Source organism: Arachis hypogaea, chromosome 6, assembly GCF_003086295.3.
Source record: "Arachis hypogaea cultivar Tifrunner chromosome 6, arahy.Tifrunner.gnm2.J5K5, whole genome shotgun sequence".
Classification (NCBI taxonomy): domain Eukaryota; kingdom Viridiplantae; phylum Streptophyta; class Magnoliopsida; order Fabales; family Fabaceae; genus Arachis; species Arachis hypogaea.
Window position 1 is genome coordinate 73,291,637 of NC_092041.1, and position 9,834 is coordinate 73,301,470.

The following is a 9,834-nucleotide window of genomic DNA, read 5'->3' on the forward strand; positions in this document are numbered from 1 at the left end:
ACTCAATTTTTGAGGTGGAAAGAACTTTGCCAAGAAGGCATTGACTAGCTTTTCCCAAGAGTCCAGGCTTTCTTTAGGTTGAGAGTCCAACCATGTTCTAGCTCTGTCTCTTACAGCAAAAGGGAATAGCATTAGTCTGTAGACCTCAGGGTCAACCCCATTAGTCTTGACAGTGTCACAGATTTGCAAGAATTCAGCTAAGAACTGATGAGGATCTTCCAATGGAAGTCCATGGAACTTGCAATTCTGTTGCATTAGAGAAACTAATTGAGGCTTAAGCTCAAAGTTGTTTGCTCCAATGGCAGGGATAGAGATGCTTCTCCCATAGAAGTCGGGAGTAGGTGCAGTAAAGTCACCCAGCACCTTCCTTGCATTGTTGGCATTGTTGTTGTTTTCGGCTGCCATGAGTTCTTCTCCTTTGAAGAATTCGGTCAGGTGCTCTAAAGAGAGTTGTGCTTTGGCTTCTCTGAGCTTTCTCTTCAAGGTCCTTTCAGGTTCAGGATCAGCCTCAACAAGAATGCCTTTGTCTTTGCTCCTGCTCATAAGAAAGAGAAGAGAACAAGAAAATGTGGAATCCTCTATGTCACAGTATAGAGATTCCTTTAGGTGTCAGAGGAAAAGAAGAGTAGAAGACAGAAGTAGAAAATTCGAACTTATCAGAGAAGATGGAGTTCGAATTTTGCATTAAGGAATAGTGTTAGTCCATAAATAGAAGGATGTGAGAAGGAGGGAAGTAATTTTCGAAAATTAAGTGAAAAATTTTGAAAACATTTTTGAAAAACATTACTTAATTTTCGAAAATGAAAATGGAAAAGAAATCAAGTGATTTTTGAAAAATATTTTGAAATTAGAAATCAAAAAGATTTGATTGAAAACTATTTTGAAAAAGATGTGGTTAAGGAGATATGATTGATTTTAAAAAAAATGTGATTGAGAAGATATTGTTTGAAAAACATTTTAAAAAGATTTGATTTGAAAATTAAAAACTTGACTAACAAGAAAAGATATGATTCAAATATTAAACCTTTCTCAACAGAAAAGGCAACATACTTGAACTGTTGAATCAAATCATTAATTAATAGTAAGTATCAAAAAAAATGGAAAGAAATTGATTTTAAAAAAGATTTGATTGAAAAATTGATTTGAAAAAGATTTGATTTTGAAAAGACTTTGAAAACTTAGAAAAAAATTGATTTGAAAACAAAATCTTCCCTTCTAGCCATCCTGGCGTTAAATGCCCAGAATGGTATCCATTCTGGCGTTTAACGCCCAAAATGCTACCCTTTTGGGCGTTAAACGCCCAACCAGGTACCCTGGCTGGCGTTTAAACGCCAGTCTGTCCTTCTTCATTGGGCGTTTTGAACGCCCAGCTTTTTCTGTGCAATTCCTCTGCTGTATGTTCTGAATCTTCAATTCTCTGTATTATTGACTTGAAAAGACACAAATTAAAAATATTTTTGGATTTTTAATAATAAGGAAGAAAATCAAAATGCAACAAGAATCAAATAACAATGCATGCAAAACACCAAACTTAGCAGTTTGTATACTACTGACACTAACAAAATGAAAATGCATATGAGACACACAAAACACTCAAGTCAATAGAATTCAAAGATCAAAGCAAGTAAATCATCAAGAATATCATGAAGATCACCAAGACATATGAATGCATGCAATTGACACCAAACTTAAGATGAGACACTGGACTTGAACAAGAAAATTTTTGGATTTTATGATTTTTTTTTAATTTTTTTGTGTTTTTCGAAAATTAAGTGGAAAAAGGTATCAAAATTCTTAATAAGAATTCCAGGAATCAGTGCAATGCTAGTCTAAGACTCCGGTCCAGGAATTAGACATGGCTTCACAGCCAGCCAAGCTTTCAAAGAAAGCTTCGGTCCAAAACACTAGACATGGCCAGAGGCCAGCCAAGCCTTAGCAGATCATTGCTCCAAAAGCAAGATTGATAAAAATCAACAACCTTTTGTGGTGATAAGTTGAAACCTCGGTCCAATGAAATTAGACATGGCTTCTCAGCCAGCCAGATTTCAACAAATCATCATGAAACTCTAGAATTCATCTTCAAGAATTTCGAAAAAAAATAAATACCTAATCTAAGCAACAAGATGAACCGTCAGTTGTCCAAACTAGAACAATCCCGGGCAATAACGCCAAAAAATTGGTGTTGTTGCCGGATCTTGGCACTGATGTTACCAAAAGCTTGCTCAAAACTTGAACAATCCCCGGCAACGGCGCCAAAAACTTGGTGCGTGAAATTGTGAACAATACTTTTTCACAACTCTCATAATCCCCGGTCATGAACCCCAAAAACTTGGTGGCTCAATACCATGGCATTACACAACTTCGCACAACTAACCAGCAAGTGCACTGGGTCGTCCAAGTAATAAACCTTACGCGAGTAAGGGTCGATCCCACGGAGATTGTTAGTATTGAAGCAAGCTATGGTCATCTTGTAAATCTTAGTCAGGCAAACTCAAATGGTAATGGTGATGAACGAAAATAACACAAAGGTAAAGATAGAGATACTTATGTAATTCATTGGTAGGAACTTCAGATAAGCGCATGAAGATGCCTTCCCTTCCGTCTCTCTGCTTTCCTACTGTCTTCATCCAATCCTTCTTACTCCCTTCCATGGCAAGCTTAAGCAAGGGTTTCACCGTTGTCAGTGGCTACCTCCCATCCTCTCAGTGAAAGCGATTGCATATGCTCTGTCACAGCATAGCGGAATTCATTTGTCGGTTCTCAATCAGGCCGGAATAGAATCCAGTGATTCTTTTGCATCTGTCACTAACGCCCCGCCCTCAGGAGTTTGAAGCACGTCACAGTCATTCAGTCATTGAATCCTACTCAGAACACCACAGACAAGGTTAGACCTTCCGGATTCTCTTGAATGCTGCCATCAGTTCTCGCCTATACCACGAAGACTCTGATCTCACGGAATGGTTGGCTCGTTTGTCAGACGAGCACTCGGTTGTCAGGCGATCAACCATGCATCGTGCTATCAGGAATCCAAGAGATATTCACTAGAGCCTTGAGTGCTTGTAGAACAAGAGTGGTTGTCAGTCACCTTGTTCATGGGTGAGAATGATGATGAGTGTCACGGATCATCACATTCATCAAGTTGAAGAACAAGTGATATCTTAGAACAAGAACAAGCGGAATTGAATGGAAGAACAATAGTAATTGCATTAATACTCGAGGTACAGCAGAGCTCCACACCTTAATCTATGGTGTGTAGAAACTCCACCGTTGAAAATACATAAGCATAAGGTCTAGGCATGGCCTAATGGCCAGCCTCCCAATGATCTAAGAACTAAAATGTCCAAAGATGATCTAGAGATCTCAAGTGATCAAAAGATTTTTAATACAATAGTCAAAGGTCCTACTTATAAAAAACTAGTAGCCTAAGGTGTACAGAAATGAGTAAATGACATAAAAATCCTCTTCCGGGCCCACTTGGTGTGTGCTTGGGCTGAGCAATGAAACATTTTTCGTGCAGAGACTCTTTTTGGAGTTAAACGCCAGCTTTAGTGCCAGTTTGGGCGTTTAACTCCCATTTGGGTGCCAGTTCCAGCGTTTAACGCTGGGATTTCTGAGGGTGACTTTGAACGCCGGTTTGGGCCATCAAATCTTGGGCAAAGTATGGACTATCATATATTGCTGGAAAGCCCAGGATGTCTACTTTCCAACGACATTGAGAGCGCGCCAATTGGGCTTCTGCAGCTCCAGGAAATTCACTTCGAGTGCAGGGAGGTCAGAATCCAACAACATCTGCAGTCCTTTTTAGTCTCTGAATCAGATTTTTGCTCAGGTCCCTCAATTTCAGTCAGAAAATACCTGAAATCACAGAAAAACACACAAACTCATAGTAAAGTCCAGAAAAGTGAATTTTAACTAAAAACTAATAAAAATATACTAAAAACTAACTAGATCATACCAAAAACATACTAAAAACAATGCCAAAAAGTATACAAATTATCCGCTCATCACTCTCTTTTTTTTTTTCGAATAGAAATGCTTTTTCTTGCTTCAAGAATCATTTTTATGATTTTTCAGATCCTCAGTAACATGTCTCATTTTTCATCATTCTTTCAAGAGCCAACATTCATAAACCACAAATTCAAGATACATATGCACTGTTTAAGCATACATTCAGAGAACAAAAATATTGCCACCACATCAAAATAATTAACTGTTATAAAATTCAAAATTCATGCAATTCTTTCTTTTATCAATGAAGCACATTTTTATTTAAGAAAGGTGATGGATTCATAGGACATTCATAACTTCAAGGCATAGACACTAAGACACTAATGATCACAAGACACAAACATGGATAAACATAAGCATAAAATTCGAAAAACAGAAGAATAAAGAACAAGGAAATCAAAGAACGGGTCCCCCTTAGTGATGGCGGCTCCTTCTTGCTCTTGAAGATCCTATGGAGTGCTTGAGCTCCTCAATGTCTCTTCCTTGTCTTTGTTGCTCCTCCCTCATGATTCTTTGATCTTCTCTAATTTCATGAAGGATGATGGAGTGTTCTTGATGCTCCACCTTTAGTTGTCCCATGTTGGAACTCAACTCTCCTAGGGAGGTGTTTAATTGCTCCCAATAGTTTTGTGGAGGAAAGTGCATCCCTTGAGGAATCTCAGGGATCTCATGATGAGTAGGATCTCTTGTGTGCTCCATCCTCTTCTTAGTGATGGGCTTGTCCTCATCAATGGGGGTGTCTCCATCTATGTCAACTCCCACTGAATAACAGAGGTGACAAATGAGATGAGGAAAGGCTAACCTTGCCAAGGTAGAGGACTTGTCCGCCACCTTATAGAGTTCTTGGGCTATAACCTCATGAACCTCTATTTCTTCTCCAATCATGATGCTATGGATCATGATAGCCCGGTCTATGGTAACTTCGGACCGGTTGCTAGTGGGAATGATTGAGCGTTGTATGAACTCTAACCATCCTCTAGCCACGGGCTTGAGGTCATGCCTTCTTAATTGAACCGGCTTTCCTCTTGAATCTCTCTTCCATTGGGCGCCCTCTTCACATATGACTGTGAGGACTTGGTCCAACCTTTGATCAAAGTTGACCCTTCTAGTGTAAGGATGTTCATCTCCTTGCATCATAGGCAAGTTGAACGCCACCCTCACACTTTCCGGACTAAAATCCAAGTATTTCCCCCGAACCATAGTAAGATAATTCTTTGGATTCGGGTTCACACTTTGGTCATGGTTCTTGGTGATCCATGCATTGGCATAGAACTCTTGAACCATCAAGATTCCGACTTGTTGAATGGGGTTGGTAAGAACTTCCCAACCTCTTCTTCGGATCTCATGTCGGATTTCCGGATATTCACCCTTTTTGAGTGAAAAAGGGACCTCGGGGATCACCTTCTTCAAGGCCACAACTTCATAGAAATGGTCTTGATGCACCCTTGAGATGAATCTCTCCATCTCCCATGACTCGGAGGTGGAAGCTTTTGCCTTCCCTTTCCTTTTTCTAGAGGTTTCTCCGGCCTTGGATGCCATAAATGGTTATGGAAAAGCTAAAAGCAATGCTTTTACCACACCAAACTTAAAATGTTTGCTCGTCCCCGAGCAAAAGAAGAAAGAAGAGAGTAGAAGAAGAAGAAATGGAGGAGATGGAGAGGGCTTTGTGTTCGGCCAAAAGGGAGAAGAAGAAGTGTTTAAGGTGTGGGAAAATGAAGGAGTGAAGGAAGGTTTATATAGGAGAGGGGGAGAGAGAGGTTCGGCCATTTGAGGGTGGGTTTGGGTGGGAAAGTGGTTTGAATTTGAATGGTGGGGTAGGTGGGGTTTTATGAAGGATGGATGTGAGTGGTGAAGAGAAAGATGGGATTTGATAGGTGAGGGGTTTTTGGGGAAGAGGTGTTGAGGTGATTTGTGAAGAAGAGAGAGAGTGGTAGGGTAGGTGGGGATCCTGTGGGGTCCACAGATCCTGAGCTGTCAAGGAAAAGTCATCCCTGCACCAATGGCATGCAAAATCACGTTTTGTGCCATTTCTGGCGTTAAACGCCGGGCTGGTGCCCATTTCTGGCATTTAACGCCAGCATCTTGCCCTTTTCTGGCGTTTAACGCCAGTCTGGTGCCCCTTTCTGGCGTTAAACGCCCAGAATGGTGCCAGACTGGGCGTTAAATGCCCACCAGCTAACCTCACTGGCGTTTAAACGCCAGTGGGTTCTTCCTCCAGGGTGTGCTATTTTTCTTCCTGTTTTTCATTCTGTTTTTGCTTTTTTCATTAATTTTGTGACTTCTCATGATCATCAACCTACAAAAGACATAAAATAACAAAAGAAAATAATTAAATATAAAACATTGGGTTGCTTCCCAACAAGCGCTTCTTTATTGTCATTAGCTTGACAGAGGACTCTCATGGAGCCTCACAGATTCTCAGAGCCATGTTGGAACCTCCCAACACCAAACTTAGAGTTTGAATGTGGGGGTTCAACACCAAACTTAGAGTTTGGTTGTGGCCTCCCAACACCAAACTTAGAGTTTGACTGTGGGGGCTCTGTTTGGCTTTGTTTTGAGAGAAGCTCTTCATGCTTCCTCTCCATGATGACAGAGGGATATCCTTGGGCCTTAAACACCAAGGATTCTTCATTCACTTGAATGATCAACTCTCCTCTATCAACATCAATCACAGCCTTTGCTGTGGCTAGGAAGGGTCTGCCAAGGATGATGGATTCATCCATGCACTTCCCAGTTTCTAGGACTATGAAGTCAGTAGGGATGTAATGGTCTTCAATTTTAACCAGAACATCCTCTACAAGTCCATGGGCTTGTTTTCTTGAATTGTCTGCCATCTCTAGTGAGATTTTTGCAGCTTGCACCTCAAAGATCCCTAACTTCTCCATTACAGAGAGGGGCATGAGGTTTACACTTGACCCTAAGTCACACAAGGCCTTCTTGAAGGTCATGGTGCCTATGGTACAAGGTATAGAAAACTTCCCAGGATCTTGCCTCTTTTGAGGCAGTGTCTGCCTAGACAAGTCATCCAGTTCTTTGGTGAGCAAAGGGGATTCATCCTCCCAAGTCTCATTTCCAAATAACTTGTCATTCAGCTTCATGATTGCTCCAAGGTATTTAGCAACTTGCTCTTCAGTGACATACTCATCCTCTTCAGAGGAAGAATACTCATCAGAGCTCATGAATGGCAGAAGTAAGTCCAATGGAATCTCTATGGTCTCATTTTGAGCCTCAGATTCCCATGGTTCCTCATTGGGGAACTCATTGGAGGCCAGTGGACGTCCAGTGGGGCCTTCCTCAGTGGCGTTCACTGCCTCTTCTTCCTCCCAGAATTCGGCCATGTTGATGGCCTTGCACTCTCCTTTTGGATTTTCTTCAGTATTACTTGGAAGAGTACTTGGAGGGAGTTCAGTAATTTTCTTGCTCAGCTGACCCACTTGTCCTTCCAAATTCCTAATGGAGGACCTAGTTTCAGTCATGAAACTTTGAGTGGTTTTGATTAGATCAGAGACCATGGTTGCTAAGTCAGAGGTATTCTGCTTAGAGCTCTCTGTCTGTTGCTGAGAAGATGATGGAAAAGGCTTGCTATTGCTAAACCTGTTTCTTCCACCATTATTGTTATTGAAACCTTGTTGAGGTCTCTGTTGATCCTTCCATGAAAGATTTGGATGATTCCTCCATGAAGGATTATAGGTGTTTCCATAGGGTTCTCCCATGTAATTCACCTCTTCCATTGAAGGGTTCTCGGGATCATAAGCTTCTTCCTCAGATGAAGCTTCCTTAGTACTGCTTGGTGCATTTGGAATTCCAGACAGACTTTGAGAAATCATATTGACTTGTTGAGTCAATATTTTTTTCTGAGCCAATATGGCATTCAGAGTGTCAATCTCAAGAACTCCTTTCTTCTGACTAGTCCCATTGTTCACAGGATTTCTTTCAGAAGTGTACATGAATTGGTTATTTGCAACCATTTCAATCAGTTCTTGAGCCTCAGTAGGCGTCTTCTTCAGATAAAGAGATCCTCCAGAAGAACTATCCAAAGACATCTTGGACAGTTCAGAGAGACCATCATAGAAAATACCTATGATGCTCCATTCAGAAAGCATGTCAGAAGGACACTTTCTGATTAATTGTTTGTATCTTTCCCAAGCTTCATAGAGGGATTCTCCTTCCTTCTGTCTGAAGGTTTGGACTTCCACTCTAAGCTTACTCAATTTTTGAGGTGGAAAGAACTTTGCCAAGAAGGCATTGACTAGCTTTTCCCAAGAGTCCAGGCTTTCTTTAGGTTGTGAGTCCAACCATGTTCTAGCTCTGTCTCTTACAGCAAAAGGGAATAGCATTAGTCTGTAGACCTCAGGGTCAACCCCATTAGTCTTGACAGTGTCACAGATTTGCAAGAATTCAGCTAAGAACTGATGAGGATCTTCCAATGGAAGTCCATGGAACTTGCAATTCTGTTGCATTAGAGAAACTAATTGAGGCTTAAGCTCAAAGTTGTTTGCTCCAATGGCAGGGATAGAGATGCTTCTCCCATAGAAGTCGGGAGTAGGTACAGTAAAGTCACCCAGCACCTTCCTTGCATTGTTGGCATTGTTGTTGTTTTCGGCTGCCATGAGTTCTTCTCCTTTGAAGAATTCGGTCAGGTGCTCTAAAGAGAGTTGTGCTTTGGCTTCTCTGAGCTTTCTCTTCAAGGTCCTTTCAGGTTCAGGATCAGCCTCAACAAGAATGCCTTTGTCTTTGCTCCTGCTCATAAGAAAGAGAAGAGAACAAGAAAATGTGGAATCCTCTATGTCACAGTATAGAGATTCCTTTAGGTGTCAGAGGAAAAGAAGAGTAGAAGACAGAAGTAGAAAATTCAAACTTATCAGAGCAGATGGAGTTCGAATTTTGCATTAAGGAATAGTGTTAGTCCATAAATAGAAGGATGTGAGAAGGAGGGAAGTAATTTTCGAAAATTAAGTGAAAAATTTTGAAAACATTTTTGAAAAACATTACTTAATTTTCGAAAATGAAAATGGAAAAGAAATCAAGTGATTTTTGAAAAATATTTTGAAATTAGAAATCAAAAAGATTTGATTGAAAACTATTTTGAAAAAGATGTGGTTAAGGAGATATGATTGATTTTAAAAAAAATGTGATTGAGAAGATATTGTTTGAAAAACATTTTAAAAAGATTTGATTTGAAAATTAAAAACTTGACTAACAAGAAAAGATATGATTCAAATATTAAACCTTTCTCAACAGAAAAGGCAACATACTTGAACTGTTGAATCAAATCATTAATTAATAGTAAGTATCTTTGAAAATGGAAAGAAATTGATTTTGAAAAAGATTTGATTGAAAAATTGATTTGAAAAAGATTTGATTTTGAAAAGATTTTGAAAACTGAAAAAAATTTGCATTGAAAAACAGAATCTTCCCCCTTGTGCCATCCTGGCGTTAAACGCCCAGAATGGTGCACATTCTGGTGTTTAACGCCCAAAATACTACCCTTTTGGGCGTTAAACGCCCAACCAGGTACCCTGGCTGGCGTTTAAACGCCAGTCTGTCCTTCTTCACTGGGCGTTTTGAACGCCCAGCTTTTTCTGTGCAATTCCTCTGCTGTATGTTCTGAATCTTCAATTCTCTATATTATTGACTTGAAAAGACACAAATAAAAAACATTTTTGGATTTTTAATAATAAGGAAAAATCAAAATGCAACAAGAATCAAATAACAATGCATGCAAAACACCAAACTTAGCAGTTTGTATACTACTGACACTAACAAAATGAAAATGCATATGAGACACTCAAAACACTCAAGTCAATAGAATTCAAAGATCAAAGC

General features: G+C 40.0%; 1 non-coding gene across 1 annotated transcript; it reads left to right on the plus strand.

Moving 5' to 3' along the window:
- Positions 1-8,105: 8,105 nt before the first annotated feature.
- Positions 8,106-8,213, plus strand: LOC112700542 (small nucleolar RNA R71). The gene has a single exon (XR_003153449.1). It is a non-coding gene; the product is annotated as a small nucleolar RNA R71 (small nucleolar RNA).
- The last annotated feature ends 1,621 nt before the right edge of the window (positions 8,214-9,834 follow it).